The sequence below is a fragment of the Aythya ferina genome (assembly GCF_964211825.1).
Source record: "Aythya ferina genome assembly, chromosome: 2".
NCBI classification, from domain to species: domain Eukaryota; kingdom Metazoa; phylum Chordata; class Aves; order Anseriformes; family Anatidae; genus Aythya; species Aythya ferina.
This window is the reverse complement of record NC_140297.1, coordinates 40,753,773-40,779,652: the sequence shown is the minus strand read 5'-3', so window position 1 is coordinate 40,779,652 and position 25,880 is coordinate 40,753,773. Positions and strand designations below refer to the sequence as shown.

Here is a 25,880-nt window from a genome sequence, read left to right as displayed (position 1 = left end):
CCATCACATGACACCGTGTCCCCACATTTCAGTCATGTCAGAGCAGTGCATCACCGCCCCACTGGCTCGTTGTGTGCTTTGTGTTTAGCAGCACGTATTTATGACATGGTGAGCGAAGAATGAAGTTTAACTCATGTCCTTAACTAACCCTTAAGCGAGGGATTAACTGCCTACTGCATTCTTCTACCAAGTATTAATCACTTAGCATTATTTTCATTTTTTTTAAAAGTCCTTTGTTTCCGTAGTATGTCAGTACACAGTTTGGTTTGAAATCAGGGGTGTTCAGGGTGCTGCTGAAACATTAGTCATGGCATTACTGCTGTCGGGCTGACAAGGGACCTGTTGTGTTATGGCTTTGGGTGAAGGAAAAACTGCATGCCGATGGGCTGCAGTTATCGACGTTCACTCCTTCTTCACAAACCTGTCTTCCTGGCTGTGGTAGAGTTAAAAAAATAATTACAAGTTTTTCAAAGGATCACCCACATACACATGGTATGAGAGTTCTTTTCTTTGTTGGTTTCATTTTATTTGTACATGACTCACTCTTGGCAAAATGAGTGAGCCTCATGAGCCTGTAAAAATTCTGTTTGGATTAAATGATTTGCATTAAATGATTTATAACTGCAAGAAGGGTTTAATATTCCTGTAATTCCTCAAGGAAAAACAAACCGATCTTAGTCTTTCAAGTAGCTGTTGCCATCGCGCCTGTGCCTTCAGCCGCCATCTTCCTTCCAAGTCGATAGCTGCTGGTGGGACCCTTGGTATTTCCCCTTCCCTCCCCGCCTCACGACTTATGGACCGGTTGTTGGTGGGGATGCACTGCCACCTTCTTCCTTGCACATCCTTCTGAGCGTGACCACAGGTCCCAGAACGTATGGCTCCCCCGTACTTGCCATCAGCAAGACAAAACCTTTCGGTGACACGTTTCTGAGACCCAGCTCCCCTGGTTGTGTAGGACAGTGCCCACCGCTTCCCTGCCGGCACCCAGCTGCGTGCTCATCCCTGCACCCTCCCTGTGGGGCTGCCTCCCCGAGCCCAGACACTGCAGGACAGCGGCTGGCAGGCTGCGCTGCCTTCAGCCTCCGGTCGCACGGAGCCCTCCTCCTCCTCCTTCTCCTTCTCCTCCTCCTCCTCGCCGTGTGCCGGGCCGCCACGGCAGGATTTTCCCCTCGGCAGCCCCGCTGAGCGGCGTTGCGGCCGGAGGTGAGCGGCGGGCGGGCGGCCCCCGGGAGGGGGGGAGCCGGGTCACGGCCGCAGCCCGGCGGCGGCGGAGGGGAGGAGGCGGCGGCAGGCTGCCGGTAAGGGGGCTGGGGGCCGGAAAAGTTTTGGTTTTTTGTTGTTGTTTTTATTTTTTTTTTTTTTTTTTGCCTGGTGAAGTTGTGTCCGACTTCCCCGACCAGCGGAGCGCGGAGGGAGGCTGGCAGGCTGCCGGGGACGGGATGGGATGGGATGGGACGGGACGGGGCGGCACGGCAGCACCTGCGCTGCCCAGCCCGGGACCCCGGCATCGGGAACGGCACCGGGAAAGGCACCGGGAACGGGCAGGGCACCGGCGGGGCAGGGCAGGGCAGGGCAGGGTGCGGGCGCTGCAGCCGGCCCGCGGGGCCGGGCGGCACGGCGTGGCCCGGGGGCTGCCCGCGGGGCGCTGCGGGTTGGTGTCGCGGCTCGGCGCCGACACAGGGCGCTGGGCTTCCCTGCTTGCTGTTTCCCCAGCTCCGGCCTCGGAATAAGCCTTAGAGAAGAAGCGGAGCAGAGGGTTTGTTATTTATGAGAAATTTTCCGCGGTAAGGATGGCATTTTTAGGAGGCTTGATCGCGATCGGTGCAATGCCATGAGGGAGCAGCGCTGCCTTACGATGAGATCCTGGGGTTCCCTCCTTTACTTTGAGCGCTATACCACAAAAATCCTTGATCGTATAGCATTTTTAAAACCGACCTCACCGTGGCTAGAAGCTGGGCTAAGGCAGTGGGAAGCACAGCCCTTCGTTTTCTCCCAGAACAGCTGTTGAAGGGACAACAACAACAAACGTTTTGTGAAACTGGATATGCCTACTTCCTTCCTCACCAGCCCTTTATTTATTTATTTATGTTCCTACTAACCAGCTCTAAATCGCCCTTCGTAACAGTCCGGGGCCACTTGAAATAGCCTCAGCTTTCCTTCAGCTAATTATGACCTTCGGGTGAGTCCGTGCACTCCCCTGTTACTCGCTGACAGTGGAGCAACCTGCGGTGACACCGAGGTCTCCGCCGCCTGATGGTCCGGACAAAATGCAATCGTTCCATGGTTCTGTCCTGCAAGAGGGGGAATGTGACTGCGGTTCGTGTCAGCTTTTAGCTGTACAGGCTGTGAGCTTCAGGGCTGAAATGGCTCAAACCAAGGTCTGCTAGAGTCAGTGGAAACCCTCCGAGTGTGATTTTAGGGGGTTTGGATCAAGTCTTGCATGAACTGGTGTCGAGCACGTCGTGGCTCCTCTGAACTGGTCAGTGCTTTTGTAATCGTTGCATATCCAAGTCATTATATAAAGCCAAATTTGTGTTTTCTCCTTCTCCGTGCGGGAACGTTCTTGCAGTTTGCTGAATAGGAAGCGCACTCAGTGCTTTGGTTCACCTTCTTGTAGGATGTGGCATTAATTTTATTATACGATCATTTCCATTTATGTGAGGACCCTGTGCATGCTTTTTTCCAAATTTCTCCCAAAGTAGGAGACTTAGTAAAAGTGAATCTGCTTTCATCGAAGGCTGTTGCCCTGGAGGACAGGTTTCTTTAGGTATTTTTCCAAGAGTTAATGGCAATGGAACATCTGAAGTCATGAGACGTGCTTTCTCTGATGTGCGTATTGTACTTCCCTTGTTCTGTATGCTGTTGTTACCTGCTTGTATTTATTTATTTTTTTTTAATGTGGAAGGGAGAAAGTTGCAAGTGGTAACAGATACTGGTGCTTCTTAAAGAAGCTTGCAGAATAACACATACCTGTGGTACACATATATCCTCCTGGCTTCCCTGTTGATGATGAGCAGGATTTTTCCTCTTGGCTTTATGTAAAAATCCAGCCAAGAGAAAAGCAGGGAGGAGAAGGATTACTAAACTTAAATCATGGAAGATTGTCAGAGTTTATTGTCTAATGTAGCCTGTCTTGAAATTTGATTCTGTTTGGAAGGGAACCAAGAGATGAAACCTCAAAAAAGCCACCTGATTTGAGGCAGGACATCCTCCAGCAAGAATCTCATTTGCTACAGGAAGGGTGAGACCAGGAATTTTGGCTTGCTGGAAAAGGAAACTCTGGAGCTCATTATCTCTTCCCCATCATATTCTGGTTTACTGATTTGGGGTTTGCTTATAACTAAAAGTTGAGGAAGGCAAAAGAGGCATGAATATGAAGAAGCTCAGGTAAATAGCCTGGGATGAGGGAAGCCATTAGAAGGAAGGCAGCACAATTTTTATGGGTCCTCATGTCTTGGATTTCCTTGTCGGACTTGAGAAGCACTAATTCTTCCAGGCAAACAAATTTGCTCTTTAATTGGAGATCTCTGTCATAGCAGAAGGCAGAGCTGTAGAGCAGGGTGCAGAGTAGCAATGCGGAGATGTGTTATTTCTTCTGTCATGTCCTTTTGCGTGCTGGATTTCCAAAATAGATGAGAATCTGGCATCTGGAGGAAGGGAGGAGGTATGCTGAGGGCTGTCCTCCCGCCCACATGGAGTGAGGCAGAAGATGCATTGGCTTATGGAGTGTATGGTCAGGATCTAAATTTAAGAATTTTCTGTCAGAGGGGGCCAGCCAGGAAAGATATCCCTAGTATTTTCACTGTTCATCTTTGTCCCCTCCTTTCTGAATTTTGGAAATGGTTGTATATACATTACTAGATTCTGTCCTACATGGCTCCGTTTGAATAAATGAATGCTGTCCAGTAGTTCCAGGTTTGCAACAGCAGAATCCTGCTAGGCTGTGAAGGTACTCCTTGTATCTGCTTACCTGAAGAAAGACCCCCGAGTCTTTGTGGAAGTCTGTATTGGCAAGTGCAGTGTAGGTATGTAAGTCTGGAGGTTTGCTTGAACTAATTTAACCTGTCAAAAGAGTGAGCAGAATAATCAGCATGGCTGTTAGCATGGCCATACTGCTTTTGATGCTTTTTGAACTTGTCATTGAGCAGTGGAGGAATACCCTGTCTTCTCTGGGACGAGTTGGGATTTTTTGTATTTTACAGGGATAACTAAACAAGTAACGCATGTATTACAAGAAGCTTTGTTATGAAAATGAAGGGCAGACTATAAATAAACATAATTTCTGTGTAAAGATTAAAGAATTGTATTTCAATTCTCTGTTATTTCATCAGTTGTTTGTGGTCCGAGATGACATTTTGAATAAAGTAAATGAATCTTGCATAAGTTGTTTCTCTCATTTAATTCACAACATGTGAACGACATCATTTCCATTACTCACCACAACTACTTTAATCATGCTGTGGTAGGGGGACAGTGCTAGTAAAAAGACTGATTGAAAAAGTTGGTTCTGTTGTTAACCTTTTCAGTTTATGGTCACATTGCCAAGATGTGTGCAACAGCCTGCTACTGGGCAGGATGAAATTGTAAGCAAATAAAATGCCTTTTTAAAATATGAGTATTAACTTGTGTATCCAATTCAGAATGCTTTTGATCATAAAAATCTCATTTTATCCTAACATACTGTAGTTTATTAGAAATTAAAGGTCCTGTGAAATTTAAACCAATGAATTAGTCAGAGCATAAAGTAATAAACTGCAGTTTAAAAAACTACTATATATCCTCACATATCTTAAGTATACAGAAGTGTAATTTTTACTGATGAACTAAAATGGCAAATACTCTTATGTTATAATTAGATTATATGCATGAAAGCAGTGTGATCATTCTAGATTTTAGAGCTGTTCTGTGTCCTCTGGTGAACCAAACCCAATAAATTAGGATTCTGTTTTCCACGGGAAGAAATAAAAGGACCAATTGTCAAGCTGCGTAATAGGAAGGTAGAAAACAGGGCAAGGAGATCAGTGCTTCCTGAAGTGAATTTAAAGTCAAAATGCAAGTCTTTCTTTTGCTGGATGAGGAAGGAGTGAAGTTAGCACATGTAGAACCAGATTACTTATACGTGTGCATACGCAATGCATACTTTTTTTTAACTTGGAGAGAAGATCATTAATTATTTCTGCCTATTTTAGCACTGATCTTTGGATACCTTCTGGATTACTTCATGGAAGTTGGTAGGAGTTAACTGCAGTGCACAGGTATGGCAACATTACGTGGCTGTAGGACATGCTTTGGAAGAACTGTTTTGGTGTCAGAAAAGAAAGGAGCTCTTTGAGGAAAGTTAGAAGTACTTTCCAACTATATAAGTAGTTGGATCATTGGACAGTTGCTCAGTAATTGATATCGTATTGACACACATATGGATAAACCATCTATATTAAAAATACTAACAAGAAAAATACATTTCTATGGGTTAGAACAGCTTTCATCACCACCGCAAGACTGCTTCATGGTGTCACACATGACATGTTTGCTCTCATTACTTACAGCTGTACAGTGTTCTTGAACTCAGGGCCTTTTCCCCTTTCGTGCAGATCTTCACATCTTTCTTCCACCCTCTTGGTCTTGCACCTTGGCCTCCCTTAGTACGTTTTTAACTCTGCCTCCCACCCATGACTTGGCATCATTTCCCTTGACCTAGCTATGCCCACTACTTGCCAGATGCTCCAGCTGAGCTATATGTCAGCAGGAGTGCTGCTGCTACTGCTGCTTTGTTTCCTACCTAGAAAAAGAATGAGCACTAATACATTGGAGGCATTTCTTCCTTAGCATTGTCTTTTTTCTTCTGGCCTTGTCATTCCTGGTCCATCTGCCTACTTCCTTGCCACTTGACAAGTGGGATTGGCATTGCGTGACACCATACCATCTGTTTTCTAGCTTTAGATTAAAAAACATATATATTTCCATGGTTTATTAATTTACTCCTCGCTCTCTTTCTCCATCTCTCTTTTATATATGTCTAACTTCTAAAAAATAGGGTGCATTTGTGCGCAAGGTGCTTCAAGTAAGGTTAGGACCTGTAGCATTTCTGTGTAAGGCTTAGAGTGACTTTGTTCATGGTGAAGCCTGTACTGGGTCTGGCTGGAATGTTAACTTTCCCGGCAGCAGCCCATACAGTGCCGTACTCTGTACTTGTAGCTGGAACAGCAGTGTTATCACACCAGTGTTGTGTCTACTGCTGAGCAGCAGTGGAACAGCATTGGGCCTTTCTCTAACCCTCCTAGGGGGTGGGCAAAAAAGTGAGAAGAGAAACATCACTAGGGCAGCTGACCTAAACCAATCAAAGGGATATTCCATACCATGTGGTGTCACACTCAGCAATAAAAGGTGGAAACAGGAAGAAGGGGGGGGGGGGCTCTCGTTGAGAAGACGTTGGTCCTCCTCTCGAACACCGGCTGCGTGCGTTGAGGCCTTGCTTCAAGGACGTGGTCAATCATCGCTCATTTGTGGGAAGTAGAGAGTAATTTCTTTCCTCTGCACTTCCATATAGCTTTCATTTATTTTGTTTGTTTGTTTTCCTCCCTTTTTTCCCCTTTCCCTTTTATTTCCCCTTAGTTAAATTGTTTAGTTCATGGTAGTCTTTATTTAATTATTATAATTATTTCCCTTTAATTAAATTATCCTTATCTCAACCCGTGAGTTGTTCTTTGCTTTACTTCTCCCCCTCCTTATCTAAAGGAGGGGGAGTGAGAGAGCGGTTGTGGGGTTTAGCTGCCCAGCACGGTAAAACCACCACACTTCAGAAAACAGAATGGTTTATCTCAGGCTTTTTTTTTTTTTTTTTAAAGTCAAGTGTCTTAGTTTCCATACTGCATTTATTCTCTGAAGAAAAAAAAAATGAAAAAAAAGATAAGGTGATGCACATTATCTGCTTAGATAAACAGGGAAAGATTTTGTACAGTTGTATTTGTGTAACTCTGGAATATACATGCACATGTGCATTACAAGAGTGTTAGCCTAGAAAGCATTTGTGAAGCGAAACGAGCACTTTCATTAAATATTAATGTATAATTTTATTTGTACAAATACAGGGAATTATATCTGGAACACAGAGTACTTCATATGCCCTGTTGAACTGTATGCAATTTATGTTGTACTGTTTGGCTGATGTGACTTGCTGAAGTGATTTGGGTTATTGAAGTGCTGTTTGTGACTAGAATGTAACAGCTTAGCTGGGCCAGATGACTTGGATCATCTCTTTAACTGCATAAGTTACTGATTATTAAGGTTATAATGTCAAGCACTAAGGAAAAGAAATACTAGAATTAAGGTTGATTATGTAGCCTTCATTCCAGGATCTTTGAGAATATGCAGATAAATCAAGGTTTAGAGTCCATGGACAGCACAGCTTCACTATTCAGGGTAGTGAGTATGTAGTGATAGTTGTATTTGAAAACTGCAGCTCCTATAAACTTTGTTTCAATCTATAAAATTTCTGAACAACAGATCCCAGGACGTGCAGTTGGCTATGTACATTATGGGGAGCATGTGGTCTGTGACTGCAAGGTGCACATGTAACCATAATTTGTCACTGATTATTGTGAATTTTGAGTTGAAAACCACTTAGAAGATGTCCACCAAGAAGGTATCAAACCTTATTCTCCAGTTTAGCATTCAACTGTTGCAAGCCATTGTAAGTGTTGTAAGTGGGTCGCACATGCACTGCAGGGCTGTCTCTGACAGGGTCCTTTCCAAGGAGCGGATGGTGGCACTGTGTTTTGTGAGGCAGACGGATCTGCTGCTGTGATGCTTTCAAGAGGCCTCACATCAAAAACACTGTTGTTTTGCAGAAGTACTCGCTGTCCTAGGAAGTTAGGTGTGAGTGAGGAGGCCGTGGGCTGGGGCTCAGCTCTGCCTGCTGCCAGTGTTCACCATTTCTGATCAAACGCAGCTGGGATCCAACCTGTCAGCTGTGGTTGTGGAGCATTTCCCCCCAACTGCCTAATAATAAATACTTCATTATTAAACCCTTTGTTTTTATCTTTCTTATGAGAGACATGAAGGGTTAGTGCCCAGTGACCAGGCTTTGGCAGCACTTTTTATCTGCTGCTGAGGGGCTTTTGTAGCTCCAAACCAGCCAATGTGACATGGACAAAGCCTTTCCACCCTGTGTAGGCCATGCTTCTGATCTGATGAAATCAAAGGAACAAGCAAGCCCCAGACTGGGGGGTCGATGTGCCAGGCTGGACCTCTCTTTGCCCCAGTCTGTTTGGGTTTGATGGGCTGCCATCCACGGATCATCATGGGGCAGGCACATGGCCAGCTGGCTGTGAGGGCTGCAGTCCATGGGTCATCATGGGGCAGGCACATGGCCAGCTGGCTGCAAGGTGCTGAACTTCTGCCGGTGACGGGGCTCTCCTGGGGATAGGGCAGCCCCAGCTGCAGTCATTTCTGCAGCCAGTACCATACCTCTGCCTTCAGGCTCTGCACTGGCTTCCTTACAGTGCCTGTTACCTGGCATGGAGCTATGCACATGGAATATGCATGCTTTCTTCTGTCTTTAGATCTTCTGAAATGCCTGATAGCTGTTAAATTCAAGAAGCTGAATGAAACTTCTTTTTTTTTTTTTTTTTTTTTTCTCCCAAATACTTGAAAAGTTTCTGTGGAGCACAGATAAACTTTGGCACTCTCTCTCCATCTTTTTCCCTTTATGACTAGGTTTTCACAGAAATAACGGGTTAATTCATGACATATTGGCCTTGCTTGCCAGATTACAAGCTCTGCTCAAAGGAATAGGAGAACTCAAGTAGATGAAAGAAAGTCTAAAGTTTTGCATAAAGACCAAAAAACAAAAACAAAACAAAACAAAACAAACAAACAAACAAAAAGAAACCACAGCTTGTTCATTTGGGTACTTATGCAGAAATGGCAAGACTGCTTTGACTGGTTGAACACTAGCACATGTTGCACAGAGAAGGTTGCACTGTCACCATCATTGAAGATAGTAAAAACCCTATTGGATGTGGTCCAGGGCGTGAGGTGGGTGAGCAGGGGGCTTGGACTAGATAGTCTCCAGGGATGCTTTCCAGTAACAGCCACTCTCTGACTGAAACTTTCCGAAAAAGTTCATCCTGAGATGGACAGTCTGATATGGGGAAATTCAGTTCACATGTTTAGAGCATGATTGAAGTAATAAATAATTTAAGATAGATCAATGTGATGGGAAGCATAGAGCACACTTTAAAAATAAGCTGGTCTACCAGTCTTGCCTATAATAAATTCAGGGGAGTCAATAAAAATATTATGAATTCATACCAAAATAACAGAGAGCAAAGCTTACCACTTCTGTCTACACAAACAACTTGAGCTGTTCTGTGACTATAAAAATGTCCTACACATATTTTCCATGTGCATGTTGAAGCTGCCAGCATGTTTCAAACTTAGAACCAGAATTCATACTCTTGCCTTTGCACATGTGGGACCGGTACTCAAGATCAGTGCCTTTGAACCCATATAAAGAGCCATATGGGCATAAAAAAGTAGCCAGAACTTGACTGAGCTTAGGAGTAGTTTTCTGATCATGCTTTGTTCACAGGAATGTAAGCATAAAAAGCCAAATTTACATAAGCAAACTACTCCGTGAACCCTTGCCCTCCCCTCTCCCTTGACCTTTGCTGCCCAGCTTGGCTTCCAGAGCTTTTCCAGAGGTCTTTTTCTTGGGTTACATGTTTCTCTCCAGTGAGAAACCCAACTTCTTAAAGCAAAAAGTGGTAGAGTTGTAGCCACAAAACCTGAAATCAAGCAATCTTCCCTCTCCTGTTACCAAACCTAATGAGACAGCCCAGTGGGGACCACTGTGGGCAGTGGCTGGCAGCCAAGGCATTTGCCAGTCACCTCCTTACCTTTGCTGGTAGCTTGAGATCATCCACAAGCAGCTGCTGCAAGCTTGTGCCCGAAATATAAGTTCATGTTAGTTTAACCTGTATTTTGTTGCAATACTGCAGGCTGATTTTTTTTTTCTAAAAGCTTTCAATTTCTCAGTATTTTTTACATATTTTATTTCCTCAACTTGCAAAGACCAGCAGGAAGGGTTGTCGGCAGTTCACCTTGGAGGTGGAGGGCAAAAGGGAAGTGGATTGTTGACAGGATGGTGCTTGCTGTCTGGGCAGGCATAACATGCAGTAAAATGTAAGGCTTGGGCTCCCCTTTGGGATGTTCAGCTTCATGCCAAGTTACAACTTGAGCTGAGTCTCTTCAAAGCATGTCTGTGTAGATACATCCATAGTCCATTTTGATGATCATAACTCTGCAGCTGTATTAATGAAATGATGGAGAAGGAAAGGTATTTAAAGGAAGAGCTTTACCATTTGTAAGTGGAAACTTAAAAGATCAAATCTACAGTCTATTTTTTTTTAAATGTTTTGTTGCTAAGGGTTTCTTGATACGTCATACCTAATCTTGTTGATACTTCTCTAGGTTTTGTTCCTTTAAATAGCTTTGGATGAACATGCCATAATTTTGCAGAGATCTCTTCAAGTCAATGAAAGCCATTTGTCAACATGGGTAGCTGGAAGAAGCAAATGCACTGTAAGCTCTATGCAGTCCTGAGACAGGCTATGTTTAGGAAGTGAGAGCAATATAATATTACTGTTTGCTTTTTAAAGTTATATGATCTAAAAGAGTTTGAAACAATTTGCAGATTAGGTTTATGAAAACGTCAGTATCATTTTGTCTTCCTTAAGAGTAAAATATTGAAGCCCAGAAAGAGCAGTATACAGGAAGAATTTGAGAGATTCAACTTGGCAGATGTTGCAAGGCATCAGATAGAATAGGACTGAGATTTACCTATTACTGTGTGGAGCTTAAGACCTGCAATCTCTGCTAGGGGATCCAAATTTCACAACACTTGGGTGATGGTGTAACAGGAAGAAGGGTGTGGGTAAAACTACAGAGCGACATATGAGTAATTCAAGACCTCACCTGTTTTCCCATCTGGAGAGAAGGGCTAAGTGGGGAAAGCAGATGGGCAGATCAGAAGTTACAGTTTAAATGCTTACTTTTGAGTTTTTAAAAGAGAGCTTATCTGTATTGAGGATAATCTTTGGGGATTCACATTTGTTATACACTTTTTGTAGTTTTGGATGGAGGCTGTTTAATCAAGTCAGAAAAAACAATGGCAGGTGTTACTCCTTTTTATACAATATCAGAATGGAGAATCTAAGCTACGAGAATGTAGCCAACAGATGCCAGCAGACTTTGTGACACTTTGCTATTAATTTACTTAAGATGTGTTTCTTCAGTAATGTTCCTAATAGTGAATTGTTAATATCAATGGAGTGGAATTACTGTCTTATTTCAAAGTGCAAAATCTTGGTGACCATCAAAGACAGATCATCAGTTTAAATAGTACCCCGAAGTGTTATGTCACGCAAAAGAAGTTACGATCCCAGCAATGATATTTGAAATTCAGTCAATATTGTGTATCTTTAAATGTGTATTTACACATTTTCCTGCAATATTTGAAACCAGGGGTCAGGATCCAAAAAATGAAACTTAGTATGTAAGTACAGCAGAGATTGGCTTCAGTGGTTCTTATTGCCTTAGAAAGGGGAAAGATGAAAATAAAGGTAGGTGAGCAGTGAACTGAAGCTTAATATTTTCCAAAGTTCAACAGTTTTGTGAGGAAAATGATCTGCTACAGTGTGCTTTTAAGATGAAAATCATTTTATCTACAGTACTAAATTTGGAATCAGTATATCCAGCCATCTGCATCTGTATATATGTCAAGCCTAATATCTTGATTTAGGGATTAAATTTATACTGAGCTCTTGCTTGTTTTTTGTTTGTTTGTTTTGTTTTGTTTTGTGTGTGTTTTTTTTTTCTTCTTCAGACTGCTATATCACTTTTTTTTTTTTCTAATGTAAAATGGAATCTCATTAGTGATTTTTGTTGCATTTCTTGTTTACTGGTATCTTTGTGAACAACTTGGTGAATTTTTTTGAAAACTCAGCTTAAGAATCTTTTTCTTATACCTTTATATGTCAGTTAGCCAGTGGTTGAAAGTAATTAATGCTCTTCCCTTTTTAATCAAAGCTGTATCTGATCAACATTATGTAATTCAATAAATATAACAGAAACTACCAGATTAGCATATGGTATTCTTTTGTTTTCTCTGGATGTACAGCATATCAGATACTTCTATAATATAATAAATGTGTTATATATTATATATGAATATTTTATAGATCAATATCTGGATTCTGTCAGTAAATGCATTATATTTTTTGAGTTAAAAATATAATTTTTTATTTCATTTTCTGTCAAAATTTATCTTGAAGTTCACGTTTCTGCTGAATTACCTGTTGCTAGTTAGGAATAATATTGTCACTTTGGTTAACATAAGGAATTGTGACTTTATGAGGGTGCCTTGGCTTTGATGTTTCCCTGACGGGTTACCTGCTTTGAACCGGTTGTGTAGACAGCAAAATCTGGTTGTCTGCTTGGACAGATAGGACAGATCCCTGTTTGGTTAGGCCATTATTAAATTGGAGGAAGTAACTGGAATTGGTAAAGCAAAGACAGGCATGGCAATAATACAGGAAGAAAAAAATGAAGCAATGCACTATCAGGCAGAATGCTGTCTCTTTGCTGATAAGATTTATGGCTGTAAATAGAGGTCATGACGTCGTTCTGTGGAGATCACAGCTTTTCTCAACCTTGTACCATTTCCCTATGGCTCACATATGACTGGTTCTAGAACACCATGTTCCAGCTCTGTGCTCCTCACTATTTATTATTTTTTCTGACCAGAAGAGATTAAACAGGAGAGAGTTCAGGGAGGAGCTGGAAAAACAGTAAAGGGAGTGAAAGGAAAATGGCATTAGTGAAGACTGAAAGGTGCCTACTTAAGTATATTGGTGACGTGTCTAAATTGTCTGCAAATATTTGTAAAGAGCAACTGTAAAAAGTGAAAGTACTTTTGATTTTTAATAACAGGATCTTTTATTCGAAGGCACACAAGTAAGACTTTGGGCTGGGACAGTGTTACTACTTTGGAAGTAAGTGATCGATGGGAAACCTTTAGATCTAAGTTGTATAAAGCGTTAGCAGCTGTATGGTATAGAATGAAACTACTCCGATAGGATGAAGGATAGACAGCTACTGCAGTCCCCGCTGGTGTGACTATTTTGATAGTTGTGACATGTTTTGGTTTTATGTGTGTTGAACACTAAACAATGCCTTTGACCTAATTTAAGTGTAGTATAACATTGAGAAAATTAACTGTTTACATCATGAAAAGAAAAAAGGAAAGTACATTGAAGTATTTCCTGTTGTTTTATTTTTCTTAATGAAACATTTGCTATAATATAAAGCCAAACAGCAAAAGTCTGATTTTATTTCGTTTGCCTAATGTGGGTGTATATAATACTGAAAGAGCCATGTGACTTTTTAGATGTTATTTAATCTTCCCTTTCAGCTTTAAACTGTGGCAGTTAAAGTACCCTAAAGGGGTCTTTATTCTGGTTGAAGTGCTCAGCCTGTGTTCATGTTTTCCTCCTCCTTCTTTTCTTTATGACAGTGTTTTCAGTTTTGAGGATTATTGAGGAAGAAGTGTCATCTTTTTTGTTAAGATCATTGTCAAGTAAAGCTACTCGATGCCTTTTCAGTGATCTTAGCAATCATCAATCAGCCAAAAAATGAGCAGTACCACTTAGAACTGCAGGTTACATATGCATGTGACCCTGATTCAGAAGTATAAGTGTCTTTAATTTAAGAAACTTGTATGACAGGTTATGTGATCCTTCCTGGGCTTGCCCGTCTCACTAGCTGTCTGGGTCTTTTCTAAAAAACGCTACTTAAGATGTTAAGTATGTTTTTTTAAAACTTATGATGTGAAATCACATCATCTCAAAAACCTGAACTGTGAATAACAATATGTAGGTTGTAGATTGGTCAAAGCATGGGAGGCTGCAGTTCAGTAGTGTGCAGGGAGAAAAACAGAGGGAAGAAATGGGAAAAAGAACTGCTGTCTCCATGCCAGAACTGTCAGATTTGGTATATATTCCAATCATATATATATATATATATGAATATTATATGTATAATACTTTTATTATATATACGATGTCCACATATTATTGCTTGATCCATCACTCCCCAAAATGTGGTGGCCATACCCCACCTTGAACGGAGGTTTAATTCACAGTTGCAATGGTAAAAATTCAGTGCTCTTTACAACTTCCCAAATCTGATGTGACTGTTTCTTGCTCGTGTCAGAGCCACCACTCGGACAGATGCTAAGATGTCACAGGATGTCACAGAGATCATCAGCCTACATTTAATTTTTCTTTTAAAATGGCATATGAGATTTGCAGATGTCTGGGAGGTTGCTCAGAAGGGCTGGGAGCAGATTGTTGCAGGCTAAGACCTTACAGACTAATGGTATTTTGAATGGACATCATATAAGCATATTTTTCATAACCTTCATTTTCCCTTTGTGCCAGAGTAAGTCTTGGAGCCTAACCATGAATTTGAAAACATATAATGAAAAGGGGGATATTTCACCACAGTCAGTGATTGGAGATGAATTCCCCAGCAATAAATTCTCAAAGTATAAAAGAGGAAATATGCTAGAAGTATTCTGATTACATGTTGTAAAAAAGAGAAGTTTGACTGCATGCTACACTGTTAGATTTACTGTACCATTTCCCTCCTGATTATCAAGATCTGGAGTTTCAATGGTCTGGATTGTTTGTAAGTACAGTAACCCATCGAGAATAATGAAATAACCGTGGCCTGTTTCCATTGTGTCATCCAAATGAAAAGCCCTCTTCCATTTGTTTTTGTATTTATGTACAATTGTATTTGTCTGTTTGTCCGTAAATGATGCTTTTTAGGCATATGAAAATAGAGAGAGTCTTTCCAAGATCTTCCAACTTATTTTGATCTAATTATGGTTATTTTCTATAGCTTTTATAATTTTAACACTTTATTATGAAAAAATGCATGTAACTGATCCAATTTGCAGTGCTGTCTGTTTACCCATGTTGGAAATTATTCTTTAACTCTGTGTGTTTGCTTTTTTTAAGGATATCATGACTCATTATTTACTCATGGGTAATCATCTTTAGTAAACACTGCATCTTGTGAGAGCTAATACAGAGCTGCGTGTGTATCAGTTAGAAAGAGACCCTTCGATTCAAAAGCTCCTGCCAGCTGTCACCCCCACAGCTAATATCACCTCATAATACAGAGTTAGTTACAAAATACCAAAATAATGGCAGTGTTTAGAGAAACATGAAAGCCTGCGAGTAAAGCAAAACTCGGGAATATGGAGGAATTCAGGTCTGCAGCAAAACATACTCAGGCATATAATAGTACAGATTTATATTTTGTGCTTGATACCTCACTACTATGTTTGGCTGGTATTTTACATTTTTTTCAACTAAAGAAAGCAAAAATCCCTGCATAAAATAAAAAGAAAATAATTTAATCCTTTGCTTTTCCTGTTATGAGAAAGGAATACTTTGTCTCTATTTCCAGGATCTTTCCTTAAAATGATATTCTAGGTTTAGATTTTGAATCATTCCCTGTGATGACTCCCTCATTTTGTCTCCTATTTATAAAAGGAGTGAAAAGATTTAACTCATGAATTTTTCATGTGGACTACAGACTTGCTGTTCGGGGACGAATTCTGTCCTCGGAAGTCGGTGTCTCTGGTTGGTTGTCTGAGTCAATGGGAGCCTTGCGAATGTATTTCAGTGTAGTACCAAGACTTAAGTGCTTTGTTTCTGTCATACATATGGGAGTAAGAATTAAGCAGATGATAGATAAACTGATTGTAGAAATAGATAGGAAATAGAGGTTCGTTTTCCAGTCCAACATGCTGCTGCCAGTACTGGAGCAGGAGTAAAACCATTACTCACTGCCCTGCGGGAGCTGCACCCTGCAATGAGTGAGTACCATATTTTTAAATATCTAGTAACATCATGAAAGGCTGAAGTCAAAGCAGAAGTTCAGATCTTAATTAGTGAAACTGCCTTTCCTTCTTCAGCGCCGTGAGCCAGAAAAATCTGATTATATTTTAAACTTTCAGAAACGGGCTTTTTCGTTTCACTTCTCAGTGAAACAAAGAGGGAGGCAAGTGCAGGGAGCTGCTGCATGTGCGGTAAGGGGCTGGTCTCAGGTCTGTAACATGTCCACCAAGTTTTATGTTTAGGGCAGCCCTTGCCCCTGTATTCTTTTGGCCTCCAAGATTTTCTGTACTTTGAAGTTACTAACTGAGTTAACCTTTGACCAAAAATTTCAAAATCACCTCATGAAAAGCTCTTCCGTGTATGCTGCCTGATAAATGAAAATCTCTCTTATGCTTATAGGACTCATAAAGCCTCTGCAGAAAAGACTGCAGGCTTTATTAAATCTGAATTGCAGTTTTTCTGTATCATCCTTTTTAGGAGGAGGCATCCCAGTTAAGCATATGAAGTCCTTCCTTGCTTTTCGACCTCTAGAATGTAAAACTGGGCTTAAGTAGTTACAGGGGAAAATGTTGGTGGTGCTACCATGATAGGAGCACCTTGCCCCCAGCAGGGGTCTGTCTGGGAGATAAGAGATTGCACTCAGCAGTACTGTCTCAGAACCTGCCTGAAATAAAATTGGAAAGCAATCTGAAAGAAAATGAAACAGAAGTACTTCACCCCTCCCCTCCCCCCATGTTTTTTGCACCAAGACAAATTTAAGGCTGTTGTTTGACTAATTCAGCATCTATTTTCTGAAAAACAAAACAAAACAAACAAACAAAAAACAACAAGGCACAACATCAGCAGGTGCGAATTGCACACGTGGTTCTCTCAAGCCACTGACACAGTGGGTCTCCTTAACCTCTGTACAAACTCTTGGTGGAAGACAGGGATCCCTTTCTGGTACATGCTATATCTTGTGTCTGAACTCCAGTCACTGATCTCTGCTTGAGCATCCCAAGATTTGTAAACACATTTGTTAGTGGCTTTGTGGATTTCTGTCCTTCTCATGCCATTTTTCTGCAAATTTCCTTGTGATGCAGTCACTGGGAAGCTGGCGGGTTTGCTCTTTGTAAGACGATAGCTGGGAGCCCGGTTCCTGTGGGCTGTACAGTTCAGAAAATGCCTGATTCTCCCTCAGGAGAGGGGGTTTTCAGGCTGATGGGCAGTCTACAGGACCACCCCCAAGTGCTGTCAGAGGGGTGAGGGCATGCCTCTGATGGAGCAAGATGGAGATGGCTGCTGATGGCCCTCTTTGGAAGCATCCCAGTAGGGCGCTGTTAGTGCTCGTTTGGGAGGTGAGATGTACCTGTAAGGAACATGCTGTCTCGTAACGGCAGTGTCATTTATTATGGGATACACAGTGTGGGAAGGCAGACATGACACGAGCTATCTGCTGCTAGCAGAATAATGCAGGATGATATTTTTAAGAGAAATCGTAAACATGTTTGGCATATAGACACCATAAAGTGTCTCCTGTAAGACTCATTCGTCCAGTATTGCCTAATCAATTTGTCTAGAGATCGTTGTTTTTGAAGGTTTGATTTCTTTTATGCTTCATGTCTCACTCTGGCACTCCAATGTCTGACTGATGAGGTCTTTTTATGCTATGTGCTATATGTGTAGCCCTTATGAACTTGTCTTGCAAAATCACTAGATTTTAATCAAATGCTTCTTTGAGTACTGAATCCTAAATATGCAGACTTGTTGGCACTCAGAGAGCTTTATTTATCTATCAAAACACATTAAAAACAAGTAAGTCTATCGGAGCTGGCTATCTTGAAAGGGTTAGGATTAAGATACCAGATGTAGCCTGCGGCAGCACTGAGGAGGATAATGGTAGACAGATGGACAGAAAGATTGGGAAATAATTGACTATTAATTTAAATTTTTTTGGAGGTTATAAACTCACTTTCCACCAGAACAGGTCTGTCATTACCTGTTTGCTCTTTCTGAGCAGTTCCTGATCTCTCTGAATTCACTGCGGTATGCAATTTTGAGAGTCTTTTCATGGATAATCGTGGCTGTGAAGGTTGCACACGGGTGACCAGGGCATCCTTGGAGTTGTGTGAAGGTGTTGGGTCAGGAGCTCTGCAACAAGGCTTGGTCAGTTCACAGGTGTGAGTTGTCTTTGCAGCCATGGTGTTGAAAATCAGAACGTATAAAAAATTAGGGATTGTACCTGGCTGAAATTTAGGGCAAAGTAGGCACTTTAGATACATTTATAGGTATTCTGTAGATATTCTTACTTTCTGTATCATGCCTGGGTGGTTACAAAAACTATGATGTCTCTAGCTACTGGTTTCCTTGTTTCTTTCCTTTTTTCTTAAATTCAGGAAAAGAAAAAAAAAAAAAAAAAGGTATTACGGGATTATGCTAGCAAAATGTATCGACCTTTTTTTGATTTTTGAAATCCCATCTCATAGTGGAATTTCCTGGATTTTTTTTTTTAATCTTCTAAATGATTTTCTGCGGAGAGTTAAACTGCTCATAGAGGTTCTTAGACTTAAAATATGAGCTGTGCTGAACAAACAAATAACAGTGCCTGTCGAAGCCCGTTGAATTGATGTCTGCATAGCAACATAAACACAGCACAGCAGAAGACAGTAGTTGTGGAAAGGACCTGAGGAATCTGAGAAGTCTCTCCTCCTTTGCTGCTAAAATATCTCAAAAATGGAGAGAAAGCTGATAAAGCACCCTACCCACTTTGTTGGAGACAGCCAGCATACTGTATAAAAGCGAAAGTTTAGCTTTTGGCTTACATAATAGAAAGGGGGAAATGTCAGTGCGGATTATACAAGTTGTACTAAATGCTTGTCTATTAAAAGCAATTTAGTTTTTTCCTGCTGTGCTGGCATATAGAGCTGCTGTCGTGTTAAACCGACACAATTTCAGCTATGTTCATTTTTTGTTTTTTCAGAAAGTTTATGGCTGTCAGTCACTTATGGAAGTGGCTGGGAATTACTAATGCAGAAACTGTGCGACAAGGAAGCAGCTGCTTTCCCGCTGGTATCTGCTTTTTGTTGTCTGTGAGTGTGAGTGCAGGGTTTGGTGCTGGGCAGCAGAAGCAACAGCATGTGGACTCAGGGCAAAGCAGAACAAGAAACTTGTGGAATGTCAGTCCTTCAAGCCGTTCAAGGCAAACTGCTATTAATGAGAGTATTGCTGGGTATATTTGGGGGAATTTTGACCCTTAGCATTTATATGCAGTGGTAGAAATATGATCTGTTTGGTTTAATCTTCTGGAGGTGCAGTGCTTGAACTGGTCTGATACAGCTAGCATATGTACCCCCATGTCGAAAAGTAGACAAACTTTCATTGCTACTATTTTGTTTTTTTCATCTAAAATACAGGCAAAAGGTGTTTAGTTGTGAGGAATATAAAGTATTTCTCCATGTAAGGAAGACACTTATTTTTGTGTGTTATTGCATGTGTTTATTCCCTTTGTTCCAGCCTTGTCAGTTGAAAATCTTTTCTGTGGTGTTTTGTTTTGTTGTAGGGAAAAAAAAAAAAAAAAAAAAAAAAAAAAAGGGCTTTTCATTTTCTCCAAATTATGGTGCTACTTTGATAATAGTTACAGGAATTTATTTTTTTGCTGGCTTTTGATACTAGATACAGGATCGTGAATTTTCAGAAGTGACTCATGATTTGGCATAAGTCCATCTTAACGCGTAACCTAAAACATCTGAAAGATGGTATTCAGTTCTTACTGGAAACAAGGTTCCATTAAAGATGGTCTTGTTTTCCTGAACTCCAGACAATTCTGTCTGGATAACAAGATTCTCTATAATTTTACTGTCCTTACAGCACCCAGTGATGTAGTGGCTCTTTCTCCTTTTTGCTTGCAGTTAGAGATTGTGATGCTACGAGCAGGTGATCAGGCAAGAGCAGACGTCAGTTCCTCAGTCTGTGATTCAGCAGAGGGAGGACACTGGGAGGAGGATGCTGGATGGGGTGATGTAAAAGAGATGGGTACATATCGGGGGGCAAATGTAAAACCTCTGGAGGGTTCTCAGAACAGCAGCACTGTGATCGGGAGTGCCATTCGATGACAAATTATGTATTGATAGGAAAAAGTGGAGCACTGTGTTTATTCCTGCCGAGGAGACATTTTTCAGATCTTGTCACCAGTAAATACCTTTGAGGATAACCTGAATCAGTACCTTGTCACTGAAGCGCGGCTACGAAAGCAGTCCGTAAGCATTCACTTGTTAGCATGTTTTGTTCAGAAACAGTTTCTTTGCAATGCTAAAACAATGGTAAAAAGTCATTTCAAAATCATAAGTAAAAAGGTCTGATTTCAAATAGATGAGGCTAGCACAGCCATCTTTTGTGTTTACAACATGACTTTCAAGATAGCATAAGATGAATAATTCAAAAATGATTTTGGAATTCACCATGGATACATCCTATGTGACAGGTTTACAGTTCAGTATTGTTTTGAGTGAAGAAATCATGTAAAAAAATACAAGAAAATCTAGAATAATTCCATGTATCATGCAGAAGTTCATCAAAACAACCTGATAATAGCTGTCAGCATTCACTGGAAGACATGCTCATAGTTAATCGTTTTGATTCTTCATCGGTGAGGAAACCACAGAATATTCTGTCCAAGTTGCTGAAGATGCCATCCAAAATGCAGTCCAAGATTTTGATTAAAACAGAGTATGCCTTTTGCACAATGAGATGTTGTGGCTGGATCTAATTAACAATGAACAATTGGAACCACAGGAGAACAAAATAAAATAATGATTCAGATAAGTCAGAGAGCTTTTCCATTACATAGCCCATATGACTGATCCCAAATACTGATGTCATAGATTGAGCCTGAAATAAAAAAATAAATAAATTAAAAAAAAAAAAACAATGTTGAAATATTATATGGAACAAAAGCTCTTCTGGTTTGTAACAGGAAAAAATGCAAATTTCTGTTCCATTGTAACTTAGCTGCAATATTCAGCTGCTTTGTCATACTGTACTTCTGATGCATTTGCAGAAGAGAATTCCTTCCTTATAATCACCAAGCAAAACATGCTATGAGAGCCTTTTTTGAATGAATTCTAGAAACAAGAAAGTAGCATATTTTGTGCCTAATATTGCCTGTGGATAATTAGACCTCTGCCTCTCCCCACTTTTCTCTCTGATTTGCTTCTCTGCCCCCCTTCTATACAAGTGGGCTTTGAGCATCTCCTTTCCCCATCAGCTCCATGCAGGCCTGGGAGGAGCGTGGAGGTGATGGTACCCATTTCTTCCCCCTGCCAATAACCCGTGTACTGTGGGTTTGTTGCACGTGCCTCATACCATCATATTTTTTCCTGCACATTACCATCGCACTGCCATCCTGCATCCCTGTCCAGCTCAGGGATCCATGCCAGAAGTCAAAACATTGTAATTAATACATATATTTTTAATTTTTACATGGGAGACATTACTCAGGGTATTGACATCTGTTGCATTGGATCTGAATTCCTGTTTGCCATCTAACTGCTGGTAGTGCCTCTCTCCATCAAAGCAATTAATCAGCTGGTGTACTTTTTGTCCCATATAGCATTAGTAATTGTTTTAAGTGTTGAAGGATAACCTTGAAAATCCAGTACATACTGCCTACCAATAATTAATTATTTGCAAAATTTGAACTACGATAATTAATCACAGATCTTAGAGAAGAGTTTTGCGAAAGTAATTTCGGTTAAGTTTACTGGAGTTTCTTGAATAGCGAACAGTCAGATTCTCCCATTTTCAGTAAGTTTAACAGTAAGCCAGTAGGGTCAAAAGGATCTCAGGATAACTTTACACAAAATAACTTGACTTTTTTTTTGGTGACCTCTGACTCAATATTTGATTATGAGAAGATGTAGAAATCGACTTGACAAGAACAGAAATAGTGTTATCCATTGCTAACTAAAGAGTGTGCACCATATTGTAGAACAACTTGTAAGTTAGATCCTTCTCATAGGAAACTCAAAGTGAAACTTAATGTCCTCTTTAGAGCAGACGGTTAGGTGCTTGAAGGTGTCTTTGCTTTTGCATTTCTCTAGTTGTGGGGCAAGCTGGCTGGCAGTTGGCCCATGGCTTGCTTTGGAGCATCCTCAGAGACTGATGCCTCTTACACAGGTGGTCCAGCACAAACACAAGAGCGTGGTCTTTGTCCTCAGCACTGTGTTCTTCTTATTCCTTGTCATGTTTGTGCTGGTGGCACTTGACATGATTGGTAGCTGCAGCGGGCTCCTCGGTTGGTTGTTCTTCTGCTCATGCAACCATGCAGCTGCTCGACGGCTGCTGGTGGGGACCCTTTGGTCTCTGTTCCCATTTGGCTGCCAAGACTTGCAGCATCTGGCACGCTTTGGCAGCTTGCTGAGGTACATCATCTGCCTTTGGTGTGGTTTACTGCTTTGGGTTCAGAGTTTGGCCTGCTCATTTATCTCTCTGTGCTAACCGTGGAACAGGTATATGCTACCAAATTCAGCATGCATAGGAGACCTTGGCAGAGACGGCAGGCATCCTTTAGGACATGCATTTAAAATCCCTTTTATGGAAACATTGCAGAAAGGTCTGTAGCATAAATGGTGATAATACTCAGAGGATTTCTTTAAAATATGATTTTGCATATAGTATTTCTTTCAATGCATCTTTATGCATAAACCCTCTCAGTTTAATTACAGCTTTGTAAATCCCCATTATTTGTTCTCTATTAGTAATGAAGGATTTGTCTGTTGAGTTACAATGGCAAATGCCTCATAAGCCTGACAGCTGAGTATTATCTGTGATATGCTGGAGGGGAAAAAAAAAAAAAAAAAAACACATGCAAATACCATTGTCTTTCTAAAAATACAAAAATGTAAATTAAACTTTCCTATGGAGTGTCCAGAATGTGGAAAACACCACTTTCCCTCTTTTTGGTACTCATGCGGTCAGATGTTTTCAATGTGAATGATTGTACTTTTGAATCTCAGTACTTGGATTGAATTTTTCCCAGTCTTCTTGGGTAGAAATAAACATAAAAGGCTATTGCAACAGTGGTTTTGATACATCACTACCTATTTACTAAACAAATGTTAAAATCTGTCAGTTTGTCTCTTAATCAGAGTTTAGCTCAGTTCCACCCTTCATAAAAACCCTGGAGCTTCAGCCTGTTTGACCTTAGCTCCAGACAATAAAGCAAATATAATTTATTAAGGCTTTTATTCTTTTAGCTTAGCCAGAAAGTCTTGATTCAACAGTATTTTGAGTTTAGTCATAGTTGGTTATCACTAGCAAGTGTTTTTATTGTCAGTAGCAATGTTTACTGCTCTAAAAATGATGAAGAGAGGTTAGGCAGCTGCGAGGACTAATTAAGTGCAGTTGCCTTTCAGTGAAGATGTGTGATGAAGACGATGTAGTTGTATACGTATATATTGTGCATAGGGGAACATTTTCCAAAGCACTTCTTAGCAATACCTGTTTCTATTTCGTTATCTATTTCTTATAAAGGCAACCAAAAGTGCCATTTGAGAAACACTTCCCAGCAGAGTTGCTGGCCTGATGATTATGTCAATTTGTGCAATATTCCTTAAAATCATTATTGTACCATAAAAAAAGAAGAAATGACTCTTCTATTTAGGCTTGCTTCGCTCTGACTTTCAAATGGCAGATTACCATTTTATTTCTTCTTAGGGTATTTATGTAACTTTCCACATGTGTGCAGAGCTGAAGGATGTATTGCTTGCTCATGCAGTCTGTAGCCACATCTCTGCACTGCGCTGAGGCTGTTTGCTGGGGCAAATAGGGACTTAAATGAGGACATGCACAACACAGGTAGAAACAAAAAAAAGAAATATATCAACCCAAAACCTCAATGGGATCTTGAAGGATTAATGTGCTATGGACTAGTTCACCACAATTTGCTTTTTGTTTGTTTTTCTCTTTTTCATTAGATGCATATATTTAGCCTCTGCTTTCATAGCACTTTTTTGCTTTAGTTTTGGATGGGAGGTACTGTGAGACCAGTGTACTGATGTCATGGATGTCATCTGCCATTCCACGGAAAACCTTGCACCACTGACTCAGTTTTTACAAAAAGTTCTGGGGAACGAATAAGCATTCTGGGTGTATCATGAGTAGGTGGAGACTGCCAAGCTTTCAGCTCTGTAACATCTTGGGTTGGGATTGGCATTCAGAAAAAGATAATGTAGCAAAGTCTGTCCTGTTTCATTCCAGGACTCAGCAACCTGCACTGGCTGGGGATACTGTACAGCAACATTTGTTGTACATTCATTCTGGCCAAGTCACTGGCCATGTTTGTTCTGCCATCTCACAGAAAACACACCAAGGGTGAAGAAAACAACCATAATTGTTCTCATACAGTGGAGAGGGTATAAGCAGGAAAATATGTGCTTTCTGATCTAAGGTTTGAAGGTCCAAGTCTTAGTTCTCATGTAGTTTGTGCTTACTCAAGACACACAGACAATGATTAAAATCAGGTGTCTGGTTTGAACCTAAGGATGAAATTCATCTCCCCTCGTTTTGGCTGTCTCAGCTTGCCAGCTCTCTGGGTTCCTCTTCAGTGAGCTGATGAGGAAATTCCAGGCAGCTGTTTGCACCTCCACTCTCAGAAGTGGCAGCTTCCACCTGTAACTACAGTGTTTGTGAGGGATAAATACCCCAGTCCCCCTCGCTTTCTGTTTTGTCACCTTCATATGTTGCATTTAAAGCTTGCAGGTGCACCTAGATTTGAATATTGTTAGTGTTTTCTGACATTTTGGGCAATACTCAGAAAAATGGCGAATGCTAATAGTTCAAAAATACATACAAAGGCTGATTTTCAGCACCTCGGTGCCTTTCTTAATTGAGCTCTTGAGCTTAGGTCAGATTTTCAAGCCTGAGGTGAATGGAAGGTTTCTCATTGCCTTCAGTGTGAGTCATGGCAATGGCTTTGGTAGTCCTGCGTCAGACCCTGTAGAGATGGCATCCTCAAATACCTTTCAGAGGGAAAAAAGAATTAGGTTTAAGGCATGTGATTATGTCATGCACAGAGAGAATAGCTGCCTTTTTCTGAGACCTGCTTAGCTCTCTTGAATTTTATGCAATCCCTACATTAGAATAATATGTTAGCTTTTCTCTTTAATGGCACAAATAGCAGAATTTGCAAAAAGAGTAGAAAAATAAGTGTGGTTTTGAAACAATTACTTTTAAAGTACAGTTTTTATTTTAAAAGTAAATGGATTTCTCTTTGTCCTTTTTTAAGTCAAGGAAAATTGTGACATTAATATTTATAATGTAAATACAATCTGCTGTAATGGAACTTGAAGGCCTACTAGCCAAAATAGCTTTTAATCTTGTTAATTCTTTGTTAAAGCAGAGCTTTGTAACTGAAGTGCTGGAAAAACAGGACCATAGACATTGCTATCTGTGGATTCACCAGTTGCTGGAAAGGATAATGTTTTCTGGACAGCTTATTTGTAGCATTTCCATATCTTTGCCAGTAAAGCAGCTGTGAATTTTCACTTGTTTAGGAGGGTCTTGGGCAACAGGTAACCATAGCAGTGGTGATTGTTGGTTCCTCATTATTCCACTTCTGAGCAGCAAGGGCAACCTACCTGGCTGAAAGTTAAGTCTTCTTTAGACCCCCAGAGAATTCTGGCTTGTAAATCACTGAATTCTATGATATCTCTGACATCCAGTCATCAAAAGCAGTAATAGAGGATGGCTGAGGAAAGAGGCTTGTGCTTTGCATTCAGCTCTTTCATGGGCAGAAGGGCAGGCTTGCAGTGGTAGCTCTGAAGTGGTGCTGCTCATGCTGGTGGGGTACCAGAGCACAGACCGCATGTTCCTCTTGCAGTTGGCAATTATGTGTAGGCATCTGTAGTTGCAGCTGGGGTTGTATTCATC

At 40.9% G+C, this 25,880-nt stretch overlaps 1 protein-coding gene and 1 long non-coding RNA gene across 21 annotated transcripts in view; one reads left to right on the top strand and one right to left on the bottom strand.

Moving 5' to 3' along the window:
• Positions 1–25,880, top strand: part of THRB (thyroid hormone receptor beta) — a 166,632-nt gene that overhangs the window by 10,652 nt on the left and 130,100 nt on the right. For 5 of the 20 annotated variants that reach the window (XM_084511768.1, XM_084511780.1, XM_084511778.1 and 2 more), the window contains exon 1: positions 24,712–24,731. The exons of 8 other annotated variants lie outside the window; for them this stretch is intronic. The gene's annotated coding sequence lies outside the window, so the exon portion shown is untranslated. Of the gene's footprint in view, positions 1–1,184; positions 1,204–1,263; positions 1,299–12,815; positions 13,056–14,693; positions 14,752–19,861; positions 19,895–24,711; positions 24,732–25,880 lie in introns of those variants that run through there. 7 more of the 20 variants (XM_084511771.1, XM_084511774.1, XM_084511770.1 and 4 more) reach the window with 7 other exon arrangements.
• On the bottom strand, positions 9,672–10,910 carry LOC311430812. Its single transcript, XR_014689040.1, has 3 exons — positions 10,843–10,910; positions 10,450–10,564; positions 9,672–10,309 (listed from the first exon to the last, which is right to left on the bottom strand). It is a non-coding gene; the product is annotated as an uncharacterized lncRNA (long non-coding RNA).